At 37.6% G+C, this 14,540-nt stretch overlaps 1 protein-coding gene across 5 annotated transcripts in view; it reads right to left on the bottom strand.

The window, feature by feature from the left end:
- The window catches only part of LOC144956977 (solute carrier family 28 member 3-like), a 59,202-nt gene that overhangs the window by 37,885 nt on the left and 6,777 nt on the right, over positions 1-14,540 (bottom strand). The gene's annotated exons all lie outside the window — the stretch shown is intronic.

The following is a 14,540-nucleotide window of genomic DNA, read 5'->3' as shown; positions in this document are numbered from 1 at the left end:
GCGGCTATGTGGTCTTGTGGTATGACACTCGCTTTCGGATCGGAAGGTCCTGGGTTCGAGCCTCGCGCTCGGCGTTTAGTTGAGTTCTTGGAAAAGGCTCTTTACTCACATTATCTCACCGTACTCAGGTGTAAAATGAGTACCTGGCCGTTAACAGCGTTGTCTTTGTCCAAAAAAATTGTAATATCGCCTAATAGGCGGCATGTCCCGAACAACATATTAAATGTTGCTGTTGACCAGTGATCTCTTGTAAAGCGCTTTGAGCACATTTAGTGGATATTGCGGTATATAAAGTTCAATTTTAATTTTTTTTAATAGGTAGATTCTTAAGCCTACGAGATGTAAAAAAGCATGTACCCATGATCTTAATTGACGGCCAGCATATATGTAGACTAGATAATATGACACTATCACCCTGACTCCAGAAAATGAATTACACAAGGTATGTATCCAGCCCTTCGGAAGAGTGGATCTACATTTCCAGGAACCAGTTATTTTTTGACAGCAGTCTTTTCTTCCAAAATTGAAAAGTGAGTTATCGTTAGTATAATAATAATAATGATGATAATAATAATAATAATAATAAATAATAATAATAATAATAATAATAATAATAATAATAATAATAATAATAATAATAATAATAATAATAATAATAAATAATATAATAATAGTAATAATAATAATACTTTATTGCATCCCAAAAAGGAAAATTTGGTACAGACGTGTTATAATTTACACAATAGGATAAAAATATAATGGAAATATGATGTATATATAAAAAGGAGCAGTTCCACAACCAGAGCCGCGCTTTATAATATGAATAATTTGAATACTGTGAAATGGTTAAAACTGTCACTATAAATTGAAAATTGAAAAGATTGCAAAACAAATACATTAATATTTACATTATTTGAAAGTAAAAAAGCGAAAAAATTATATAAAATGATTATTGTTTGTTGTTATAAAGCCTAATACTGGACGGCAGAAAAGATTTTTGGTGTCTCTGTTTTCGTTGAATTAGAGAAAGGGCGACCACTCCTTCCTGACACAATAACTGGTGGTCTTAGTGGATGATGCTGGTCATTTAATATTTTAGTTATTTTACTCATACAAAAGTTTTCGCATAAAAGATCTACATCGTCAGCATCATTTAAATAGCATTTAGTGGATTTTTTAATATTTGAATTTATTTTGTTTCTTTCCACTGCTAAACAATTGCCTCACGAAGCTGTTATACAAAATGACAAAACACTTTCGATTACTGCTTTGTAAAATAATGTGCAGAGGGTTTTATCTATTCTAAACTGAGAGAGTTTTGATAAAAAATAAGTACGTCTGCACATCTTATGCTAATTATTTTCAAATGTTCATCCCACTTGAGCCCGTCATCAATCGTTACACCAAGGTATTTGTAGTGAGGAACTCGCTGGACGAATTGGTCCTTTAATTTTAACGTTTCTATCGGTTCCTTCACTCTGCTGAAGTCAATCATTAGCTCCTTTGTCTTGCTTATGAATAGGCTCTAGGTGGTGGGCATCACACCAAGACACAAATCTATTTTTTGTCTATAAGCCACTTCGTTGCCATTTGTTATGAGGCCGTGAAGAGCGGTGTCATCTGCAAACTTTATTAAAGGTCCACTCAGGTTTTGACTTCTACAGTCAGTCGTGTATATCGTGAATAATACAGGGGACAATACACAATCTTGAGGAGCACCAGTATTTGTAGTTATATAGGAAGATATGTTTTGTCCTAATTGAACGTACTGTGCTCTCTCTCCGTAAGAAATTCGAGCACACAAGCAATTATATACTTGTTTAAATCCAGAAGAGTCAATTTTTGAACAATCAACTGAGATTGCATTGTATTGAACGCTGAAGAAAGATCTGCATAAAGCAATCTGCAATAGCTCTTAGCGTGATCTAGATGCCTGTAAATGTTGTTTGTGAACGGCAGAATGGCATCTTCTACGTCACGTCCTGGTTTTGTAAGCAAATTGATGACTATCACTCAACGGCATGAACTGGTTCTTAATTTTAACAAGAACAAGTTTTTCTAAAGATTTCATGACTATTGAAGTCAGTGCAACATGTCTGAGGTCGTTCATTGATTCAATTGTTTCTTTTTTTTTGGAACAGGAATAATTTTTGAAGTTTTCCAGATTTCAGGAATTGAAACGCTTTGGCGGGACATGTTAAAATATGTGTATAAATGGGGGAAAGCTGATGGGCTCAGTCCTTTAATAATTTTCCTTTCAATCCATCCGGCCCAGCAGCCTTCCTCTCGTTTATTTTCGAAAATACAAATCTCGTTTCTTCTTCACTGACCTCAATAGTCATTTCATCTTCCAAAGCCCTGTCTAATTTATGTTTTACATTTTCAATATCAAATTTGTTTGCTGTGTCAAAACGTGAACAAAATTTATTTAGATTTTCAATTTCCTAAAACACAATTTACGTTATAATTTTATACTAATATATAAAAATCAGATACAATATATATTTTACATCTATTTTGAATAAAAATTAGGCGTAAATACCGGCGATTGAATGATAAATTAATAAAAATATCTGTAGAAAATAGGTAAACATTCACACCCACGTCTGTTGTCGCCGGAAGCCAGCGCCATATAGTTGTGCTCAATGAAACAAATTCTTTACTCACATGTATCATCAACCTTAGGTATAAAATGTGAACCTGTCTGGTAACAGCCTTCTTCTTTTAAACAACAACATAATAGCGCACTTACAATCTGTTTGTCTCGGGACCTTTTATGAATGGCTTCACTCATCTTTAGCTGATGTTAACACCTGAGTCGACAGAGGTAACGAATAAGAAAAATACCTAGCAGTAGGACATATGGCCAGAGAAAAGGTGAATAAAAGTTTTAAGATCGTTGATACTGACGTGCACATATAACTGGACACATTTATAGGCTTGGTTTAACATTGTTGTAATGGATAATGTTTTGCCTTGGTCACTTCATCAGTGGGGACTTTCTATCTGTCCAACATGTACCCGATTTAGGAATGGACCCGAAACCGCAGAGCATCTAGTTGAACGGTGTGTTGTGACGAAGCTTCCGGGCGGGTTTACGACGGTGCACGAGTGCGGCAAAGAATTTGCATATTGGGTCGATCGTCATAACAAAGTAGTGTGAGCACCATTAGAAGCTTCTGCTGAATGGGTCGATCGTCATAACATAGTAGTGCGAGCACCATTTGTAGCTGCTGCTGAAGGAGTCGATCGTCATAACATGGTAGTACGAGCACCATTTGTAGCTGCTGCTGAACGGGTCGATCGTCATAACATGGTAAGTGAGAGCACCATTAGGAGCTGCTGCTGATTGGGTCGATCGTCATAACATAGTAAGTGAGAGCACCATTAGAAGGTGCTGCCTTGGTTTGAGCGTATTTCTATGACAACAATGAATCCATAACAATTTGAGTTATCAGACCTGCAAATCTACTTCAGTGGGCACCAATTCTGTAGCTGATAACGTTCAACATTCTTTACTTCGATTACGTCCTACAGCCTTAGCCTCTGACACCACATAGCATCACCATTCATCGTATTACCATTTCATTTTTAAAAATAATGGCCGATGAAGGATTTAAGCGCCGAAACATGCCTAATGAAGTTTCTTATTCTTTTCTTTTCACCTTTGAAGATGTCACATTCATTTTATGTTTGTTCATAACTGTGATATGTGAAAGATGTCATTATTGGGAGCTCTTTATTTTTTATATCCCATGCACCCATAAGATGCTTTTTTTCCTTTTTAAACTTTGGCCAGAAAAACCTCATGCCTCTTATATTCCCTTACTTTGAAAAAAAAAGAAAAAGAAATACAGCAGTTAACTGGTTAAGGGCTATCTTAATATGTCGAAATAAGAAGTAAACGTGTTTTTTGGGGGGCCAAACTTATCAAAAAGTGTTTTGCTAGCGTGAAACGAAAGATGATTTTTTAGGTCGAGTTCTGACGCACGCAACACGACACCTGTTTGCCCAGAATCAAAGGGCCTCAAATAAAACGTCTAAGTCTGTATTGATATAAGTTTTATTATTTTTTTTAACGCCATAGAATTAATAATATAATATGAATGTGTCAACCTGTATTAGTAACGCCCCCCACCCCAAGCCTTCCACATCCCATACCCTCTCTACAAATCTTAACTCCGCGCGACACCACTCGTCAAGCACCTTCTTTTTAAGCCCGTCTCTCTCTCTCTCTCTCTCTCTCTCTCTCTCTCTCTCTCTCTCTCTCTTGCTCTATATCTTTCTCTCTCTCTGTCTTTCTCTTTCTCTCTTTCTCAATCTCTGTCTTTTCTCTCTCTCTCTCTCTCTCTCTCTCTCTCTTTCTCTCTTTCTCTCTCTCTCTTTCTCTCTCTCTTTCACTTCCTCTCTTTCTATCTCTCTCTCTTTCTCTCTCTCTCTCTTTCTCAATCTCTCTCTCTCTATCTCTCTCTATCTCTCTCTCTTTCTCCCTCACTACACGAAAACTCGACGCTTTTTCTTTCCAAGAAAATAGCTTATTCATGGTAATACGTATGAAGCATTGCATTTAGAGGCTTTAGAGATTACAAAAGCGTCATAATAGACCTTAAAGACAAATTTCCCCTTTGGGATGTTTCAAAAGAATTTATGGCATTGTCATCATTTCTGTTTCAACTACTTCAGTTGTTTTTTGTGGCGACGATGTGGTGTCCTCTTAAAAATAAGCGCTGTTTACCGTGGTCAGTGACCAGATGGATTACAATAATCACAAAAGCCTGGTCCGCCGGATAGGACACTTTAACCCTCTCCTTACCAACTACAGGAAAATCGTCACATTCGTTACGATACCAACATTTTTTTTCAAATTTCACTTGTACACCACAGCATTTAAAAAAATGAACAGTGTATTGTTGGGCATGTTTTTCTAAAGAAATAATATGTTTTGAGTGATAAATATAGTACGTATTTCTGTGTTATTTGGATGTGAAGTTTTGGGGAAAATCCTGAAAATGGCTGGTAAGGAGAGAATTAAATACATTATTTTATTCCACTTCAGACGCATGGTGAATGAGTAGCTGCCTATAGGCAGAGATGGATAATATTTGAGACAAATATAAGAAAGACAAAACCTCATTATGGGCCTGAAACAATAGAAGATATCACAATAAACCCATCTGCTGTTCTTCATGCATTCATTGCTCCACGCCTATGGATCGCATTTAGTCCTCGGACAAAATCCTGTGAAAATTTATTATCTTTCAGGAAATGTCTGAAGACTGAGTTGTTCCGTGAGGCTTATTTTTCATGAAATAGATGTTGCTTTGATTTTGTTTTTGTATGCATGCTTATTATGTATCATGTAGTGTCGTGATTTTTAATTTTGTTGTTTTTAAACATTTTTATTATGTAAAGCGCCGCAGATCACGATTAACGTGGATGTTTAGACGCTATATAAATTCATTATTTACTATTACAACTATTTACCATCAGGGGTTGAGAAATTATTGCAAAACATCAATCCACACAAGGCAACAGGCCATGATAAAATAACACTCTCAAAGAATGTTTTGCTAAAATCACCCCCAATACTTCTACAAACAATCTTGTGACGCATCACTAGTGTGGGACAAGTACCAGATCTATGGAAAGCTCTCATAACCCCAAATACTTTAGGGGGACAGCGTGGCTCAGCGGTACAGTCTATGCTTCGTACGCGAAAAGGTACTGAGTTCGATCACCCGCCGCTGCGCTGTATTGCCTTGTACAAGTTACCTTGGCTAGCTCATTTTACGGCGCTGCAATGTGCTATCAGATTACCCCATTAGAGGTGATCCTGACACCTGGGTTATTTCAGTCTTCCCTTGGAACAGACCCTAGAGAATAATTTCCCCTACGGGATGAATAAAGGGAATTTAATTTTAATTTAATTTTATTAGAAAGGAGATAGAAGTAACCTTCTAACTATATGCCTGTCTCATTAACATGCTTCTGCAGCAAGATACTCGAACACATCATACACAGAAATATCATACGCCACCCAGAGAGTAACAATGTGCTATCAGATTAACGCATTAGAGGTGATCCAGACCCCAATACTTACAAAAAATCTTTGACGCATCATTAGTGAGGGACAAGTACCAGATCTATGGAAAGAAGCTCTCATAACCCCAACCAATACTTTAGAGGGACAGCGTGGCTCAGCGGTACGGTCTTTGCTTCATACCAAAAAGGTACCGAGTTCGATCACCTGGCGCTGCGCTGTGTGGCCTTGATCAAGTCACCTCGGCCTAGCTCATTTGCGGCGCTGGAGTGGGGCTGACACCTGGATTATTTCAGTCTTCCCTTGGATTAGACCCTAGAGAATAATTGCCCCTATGGGAATTTTATTTTAATTTAATTTTATTAGAAAGGAGGCAGAAGTAAACCTTCTAACTATATGCCTGTCTCATTAACGTGATCTGCAGCAAGATACTCGAACACATTATACTATGCACAGCAATATCATACGCCACACCCAGAGAGTAACAATGTGCTATCAGATTACCGCATTAGGGGTGATCCAGACAGCAGCAGCAGCCTCTTATGGTTCTCACACTACTATGTTATGACGATCGACCCAATCAGCAAAGTCCGGTCCGCACCGGTGCAACGTCGCGAACCCGCCCGGTAGCATCGTCACAACACACCGTTCAATTAGATGCTCTGCCGTTTCGGGTTCTTGCCCACGTCGGGTACATGTGGGACAGGTGGCAAGTCCCCACTGATGAAGTGCACTTGCTGTTAGACAGCTCAACGACCGAAGTCGATTCGCAGCCACCCAGTGTTCATTCGTTGCCGCATTCTTGTACAGTCACGAACCCACCCATAGCCTCGTCACAAAACATTGGTCAACCAAATGCTCGTGGCTTCAAAAGTGAGTGGCGGATCACAAACACAATAAAGCCGCTCTAACGTGCCATCGTGTTATCTTTCCGTTTTCATAAAACGCTTCAACAGTCATGTCGTCACTTCCCTAGTAATGACGCATGGTAACTTAGAAACTGGCTCTAAACTATCCGAACAATGGCGGACGCCCTTATGAAATATTTCTCCGACGAGCATAAAAGTGTATCCAGAAGAGAAAAACATTATATAAATGATCATGTTTTGACTTTTATACATTCTGATCATAATATAAATGAAAAGTTCTAGCCAGCATGAAAAATTAAAAAAAAATACCGATTTTCTTTGTTTAGAACCACGATGGCCGCCGTTGCTGGGCGACTTGACATCAGACTATTGAATTCAATTAAGACACCAGCAAGATCGGGCTTCAATGATGCTCCAGTCGCATTGTTATTACGGCTCTCCGGGTAAAAACGATTGTCCTGCATTTATGTTGTTTGTTTTTAAGGATTTTTCGGCGCTTGCAACACATTAAGGTCATATCAGCGCCAGTAAAAAGGAAGAAAATGGGACAGTAATACGTTCTAGAATTACAAATAAAGCACCCAAGAAAGAGTAAGACAAAGGAGAATTGGATCAAATAGGGAAGGGATATAGATTCCAAGAGCACACTATCAAAGTACTTAGTTTGAGATCACCTAAAAGTCTCATCCAGTCTCAAGCACAGGTTCCCACTAAGAGGAATAAACTCAAATGTTCACAAATCATATATAATATGTAAACAAAACATCATACATTACATAACAGAGAGATGCATTTGACTGTTTCCCTCCCAGCCAGTGTATCCGGTCAGGTCCAGGACAAAACCAAGTAATCTCATTCCAAGAAAAAGACAGAAAGCATGTTGGAGACCAGATAGAAGGGGATAGAAGACACACTATGTACCTCCCTGCCCACTATGATGGGAGGTCAGGAACCCCACCGAGCGTTTTCATAATTAAGACAACAGCAAGCGCCGTGCGACTGAATGGGTTTCAATGATGCCCCAGTCGCATTGCTATTACGACTCTCCTGATAAAAACGATTGTCCTGCATGTATACTTTGATTAGTAATAGAATCATAAAAATGAGCTTTTATATAGCGCAATGTCCACTAAATGTTCTCAAAGCGCTTTAAAAGGGGTCCCTGGCCAACAGCAACATTTAACATTTAGGACGGAACATGGCGCCTGATAAGCGATGTTAGAATGTTTTTCGGACAGAGACAATGCTGTTGACGGCCAGGTACTCTTTTTACATCTGAGTACGGTGAGAGAATGTGAGAAAAGAGCCTTCTCCAAGGACTCAACTATGCACCGAGCGAGGCTCGAACCCAGGACCTTCCGATCCGAAAGCGAGTGTCATACCACTAGACCACATAGCCGCACAATGATAAATACACCCATGTCGTCAATCAGATATTATTCCAGAATGAAGTAGAAGAATAAAATAGCAGCCGAGAAGTGACATCACTCCTTTTACTCTTCCGGTTCCAAACTCATTGGAAGTGTGATGTAACCCGTCTTTTAATAGATTACATATTGAATCATAAGGTGTTATAATTATATAATAGCAGGATGTATATGCAGATTCATAAGATTGCGCAGCGTACAAGATCGAGGATGGATGATCTTTATTGACGACCAATAAAATATATTTAGACTAGACAATACGATGACATCACTGTGAAACCAGAAGATCAAATACACAAGGTATGAATCATGTCCTCCGGAGGAGTTGTTTTACACTTCCAGTGAGATTGGAGCCAGTTTTTCGACATCGAAGTTGAAAGCAAAAATAAAAATCATCTCACCAATTAAAGCATTTATTTTAAATCTGCATATCGATGGTAGGCGGATCAAACATCTGAAGTCTCAATTTTCTTCAGATCGGCTATGTGGTCTAGTGGTATGACACTTGCTTTCGGATCGGAAGTTCCTGGGTTCGAACCTCGCGCTCGGCGCATAGTTGAGTCCTTGGAAAAGGCTCTTTACTCACATTCTCTCACCGTACTCAGGTGTAAAATGAGTACCTGGCCGTTAACAACGTTGTCTTTGTCCGAAAAATTGTAATATCGCCTAACAGGCGTCATGTTCCGTCCTACATGTTAAATGCTGCTGTTGACCAGGGACCCCTTGTAAAGCGCTTTGAGCACATTTTGTGGATATTGGGCTGTATAAAGCTCAATTTTATTTATTTCATTTTTAAAACTCTGACGTTTACATGCGAGGTCTGATCCGCCCAAAACACGGTGCGCAAAACTCGTATGCAGACTTCAGAATATTGATCCGCCGATCGTGAAATTCGAGACTTCAGAGGTTTGATCCGCCGATCGTGAAATTCGAGACTTCAGAGGTTTGATCCGCCGATCGTGAAATTCGAGGCTTCAGAGGTTTGATCCGCCGATCTTGAAATTCGAGACTTCAGAGGTTTGATCCGCCGATCGTGAAATTCGAGACTTCAGAGGTTTGATCCGCCGATCATCGATATAATTTGAATTAATCTTAAAATCAAATTATAAACATGAGGTCCCCCCACGGCATAATATCGTTTTGAGACGAGAGGTCACAAATGATATTCATTATTTTAAAAAAAACGGAGTCTTGCTGATAATAAGTTAATCTAATATGAATTGTGTAAGTAAGCACAAATCGCTTCATTTTAAGATAGTAGAAACGTTCAGCATAAATGTTCTTTTTTAAATTTACATCAATGAAGGATAAACAAGTCTACGTTTTGCGGACGACAGCCTTCTTTATAGGGATTTTAAAACATCAAAAGATTGGAATATACTTCAAGAAGATCATGGGAGAAAGAATGGAAAATGGAATTCCACCCGACCGAAGAAATACCAGATAATTTGTATCACGAACAAAAAGAAAATAATTAGTTTTAGGTAAGTAAGTGGGCAACGTTCCCTAAAAGGAGAAGAGAGACGTTAATCTAGCATGACATCATGTTAGTAAGCGCACAACTGTCATTATTATAAGACAGATAAGTTGTGATGTCACACCTTATATTGTTTCCGCTCCAAAAACATTGCAAGTGTGTATATAACCAGACCTTCGAGGGGATTAGTGATGAATAGGTTACATATTGTATCATAAGGCGGCGAAAGAGTGAAAATGGAGACTTCCCATACGAAGCCTCTCCATTTTCACTCTTTCGTTAAAAATTTATTAGGCAGCCCCTACCGTTTTCTACTTCTGTCATAAGGTGGCATAACTTTTTTTAGTAGCAGGATGTAGATATCTATAGGCAGGTTTTCTGGATTACAGGACGTAAAAGAGCGAGGATGAATTATCTTTATTGACGATCAGCATTTGGACTAGACCATAAGATATTATCACGCTGAAACAAGAAGATCAAGTAAACGAGTCGAGTATGTATCCAGTCCTACGGAAGAGTGGTTTAACACTTCCAATGAGATCGGTATCAGTTTTTTGTTGCCTGTTGTGTAAGTAAGCGCACATCGTTCGTAAGTAAGCGCACATCGTTCGTAAGTAAGCGCACATCGTTCGTAAGTAAGCGCACATCGTTCGTAAGTAAGCGCACATCGTTCGTAAGTAAGCGCACATCGTTCCGTTATAGGACAAAAGAGACGGTCGACTCTCTAATATATTTCAATAATACATTAAACTACGCATTGCACTTCAATCGTTCTCTCCCTTAGAATTTTTTAAGCTTATCAATACATCTTTGTTTATTCTTGTTTTCTCAAGTTTCATGCCTTTGGTAAAACAAGTAGCATACATATATTATAAATAGTCATGCGTAAAAGTAAGTTCATACTTATTTCGTCTTTTAAATTTATTGACTCAAGCCAAGCATTACATTGTGTAATAAATCATTTTAAAGTTTTTAATTGCCTTTCCAATGAATGTAATATATTCCTATTCTTAAATGCAATCAAAAGATACAATGCTTAGAATTTGAGACACAGACATTTGGACGTTGCAAAAATATGTGAAAGTAAGAATTTTAGGGAAGCCATGCCTCGGGCAACACGAGGCATTTCAATTATATAGGACTTTTACACCAAATTTGAAATTCAACAATCATATTGAAATGAACGTGATTTCCCATGATTTGGTAAAGAACATATCAACAACATCAATCGTTTTTTCTCTTTTTAACTTTAAGTATATTGTCCCGAATAAATTCATACCTAGACTTAGTGTTGAGAACCGTGGCCGTTGAGAACCGTGCCTGGGCTGTCTGTTGCATGGTATATCGCGAAAAACTGCGTACGGGAAACACGGTGGACGTTTTCACTAAGCAAATGCCATTCAAAAATGAAACAGGAGATGTGGTCATTTGGTAGTTTGGGGTTGGATCATGGGAAGCCAAAAGACATCCGTGTGAGAATAAATGGCAGGTTTTCATTGGAGACAATGGAATTGCAACAGTTTGTGGGAGAAAGTTGATCTTTATGCATGACGACAATGCACATGGCTTAATTTACGTAGGGCTTTTAAATAGAACAATCATTTTATCCAAGGATGAGGTCATCAGTCAGTCATGATATGAATCTAATTATAGGGAATGAGATTAGCGGAAGAGTAGCGTCCCTTGATTGGACTTCACCCATAGTCTGTGACGCCACCGGCGGAAAAGTCATAAGAGAGAGAACGTCATGTTGGTTGTGCGCATGGTCTCTCGTCCTCGCTTCCGCGTAACAATATAACAATACACAAATTAACGTGGAAAACAAATATGATTTTATTTTATTTTCCTCTTTCTTTTGCATTTTCACGATTACGTTCAAGCAACCCCCGCCGTTTTCTACTTTTGCTGAGTTTATTGAACGATTAACTTTGTCCACACCAAAGCGAGTTATTCCCTGCATCAAGTTAAAGGATGGCAAACAAAGTATTACTCTGAATAAAGTTGTGGAAATTTCCAAACTCAATTCTTTTTGGTGTCGCTTTATAAACGACGTTATATATAATTCTATACAGAGCAGGTAAATCAACATTTTCATATATATATATATATATATATATATATATATATATATTATTTGTAATTGTCTCTGGCCAATAGATTCCAATTATGTTACGTAAATGTTTGCTGTGGTATGAATCGAGACTTTCTAAGTTTTTTTTTGTGAGGCACCAGGTTCCAGAATTATATGTCAATATCGGAATAATCAGTGCCTCGTAAATCTGTATTCGTTTATTCTACTTGATTATGTTATTTCTATTTCATAAATTTTGGAGTTGTTTGAATGCACTGGTGTCCAGCTGCTTTCGTTTTCTGATGTCTTCATTTTCGTTGATCAAATTGCCTAGTTTACGTACACTTTTCCATTCATTTAAATTTTTGTTGATTTGTGTATATTCTGTTTTGGATTGATTCACTTTTAGATTCCATGCTTCTAGGGTAGTTGATATTATTGGAAAGTATATTTTCGCTTGATGTTCTGATTCAAAGATTAGTTCTGTATCATCTGCGTAGATCAATTTGCGAGTGATCTTCTTTATTGGTGGTAATTTTGGTCTTGGATATTTCATGGCCGATTCGAGGTATATCGTGAACAGAATTGGACTCAAGCTGTCTCCTTGAGGGGATCCAATTGAGGTTGATATTGTTGTTAATTCTCTGCCGGATTCAAATTGTAATGCAGTATTTGATAATAGGTATCTTATGAGCTTCACGTCGTGATCTTTGTCCAAGAATGAGTCAAGGATTGATTACAACTTGGTTCTACATAATATGGTGTCGAAAGCTGAACTCATATCGATTCCAAGTATGGTAAATTCCTCCTTAAATTTCTCCGTTCTGGCTTTCAGCCATTGATGGGCCCATACTATGTCTGCAGTGCTTCTATCTCTTATAAACCCACCGTGTGAAGGTGAAAGATATTCCACTACCTTTTCTCTAATTCTGTTGGGCGTGATTGTGCTTAAAACTTTTCTTAGGGTGGATAATAATACGATGGGTCGCAAATTTTCTAAAGGGCCTTTCTTTTAATTTGGTTTGTTTAGCAGAATGGGTTTTCCACTTCCGGGATTGAGAACTTGTTTTGTCTTAAATATCTTATTATACATACCAGCTCGTATTTGAATGCCTTCGTCGTCAAGACATTTTGGTTCTTCTGGTCTAACACCATCTAGACCTGGCGATCTGTTGTTATTGAGCTTTTATATGGCTTCACTTATTTCTTGGGGCGTTATAGGCGTTTCAAGCTCTGAGTTGGTAGACTCGAATGGTTCCACTTCTTGAATACCCTTGTATTTCTCAGTGTAGTACACGCTTATAATGTTTATAATTTCTTTATCATTACTTAAAGTCTTATTACATTTATCTTTGATTATAAGTCTATTATGTCTTTTTTGTCGTTTGATTGTATTCCCCGCTTTGAACATTTTCATACTGTCACTCTTACTTTTTATTTCAGTCACAATCTCATCTATTTTCTTCTTGTGATTATCTATTGATTGAGATTTAATTTTATGCATGATTTTATCTTTTGTCTCTTCATTTGTTCTTCGCATCCGTATTTGAGCAGCTGTTGATGTCAAGTCTTAGTTCTTTTTGCTGCTGTGATAAGTCATGCAGTATTGGACAGTAATCTTGTTTTTGTGTACTACTTCTCTCAGGCAATTTTGTTTCCCTGCTCATCAGCACGGTTTGGACAAGTTGTTGTTGAATTTCAGCTGGGTTAGAGGTATCCTTTAAATTCTTTGACGAGAGATTTGAAGCGAGTTTGTTTCTGAAGTTTTCTTTGACTAGGTCATCTCTTAGACTGCTGAAGTCTTTGATCGGTTTTCTATTTTATTTTTAATACTTATGCCTTTGCTTATTTTGATTTTTCTGTTGGCCTGAACTTTGAAACTAAGAGTCTGTGGTCTGTGGATGTCTTGATTCCTGCATATGTTCGTAAATAATTGAGAATGCGTTTGTAATGGTCCAAAATTATGATAAAGTCTATCTGATTGTAAGTATTGATAATATTATCATCAGAATATTTCCACGTTCCTTGCACAATTACATATGAATAACTTATGCTCGCAGCAAAAATCAATAAGATGCTGGCCATTTTCATTACACAATCCTTTAGAATAAGAACCAAGGCATGTTTCGTTGTCTGTCCTTTTTCCTATTTTGGTATTGAAATCGCCCGTGATTATGATTGTTGCCATTTACATGGTCTCGGATTATCATGTCAATTTCATTGTATAATCTATCACTTAGTGTTGCATCTTTTTTTGGAAGTAGGATGATGGGTGTTGATTATAATTGTAGGCTTGTGGTTTAGAAAAAACGGAATGGTATTAAAGCTCAAAACAATTATACTTTCGTTTATAGACCAATATGAGTTTAAATAAGGTGTTTGACCCCACAGTAGTGTGGGTTAACATAGTGTGAACTTATATATATATATATATCCTTTCTTTAAAAAATATAGCATTGTGGAGAAAATTGTGCTTATTTGAGTCAATAAAAAATTGATACGGCGCACAACTCTACTGAAAGATTTGAAAATTAGAAATGTATTTTTTACAGATAGATAAACAGATAACTTGATTTCCTTTTATAATTTAAAGTCAGTTTGAAAGTTCGTTGAGTCAAAAAGATATCATAAAATATGTACCAACGACGACACTTGA

This window comes from Berghia stephanieae, chromosome 11 (genome assembly GCF_034508935.2).
Source record: "Berghia stephanieae isolate SIO BIC M18660-M18661 chromosome 11, UCSD_Bste_1.3, whole genome shotgun sequence".
Classification (NCBI taxonomy): Eukaryota; Metazoa; Mollusca; class Gastropoda; order Nudibranchia; family Aeolidiidae; genus Berghia; species Berghia stephanieae.
This window is presented reverse-complemented; position numbering and strand designations above follow the sequence as displayed.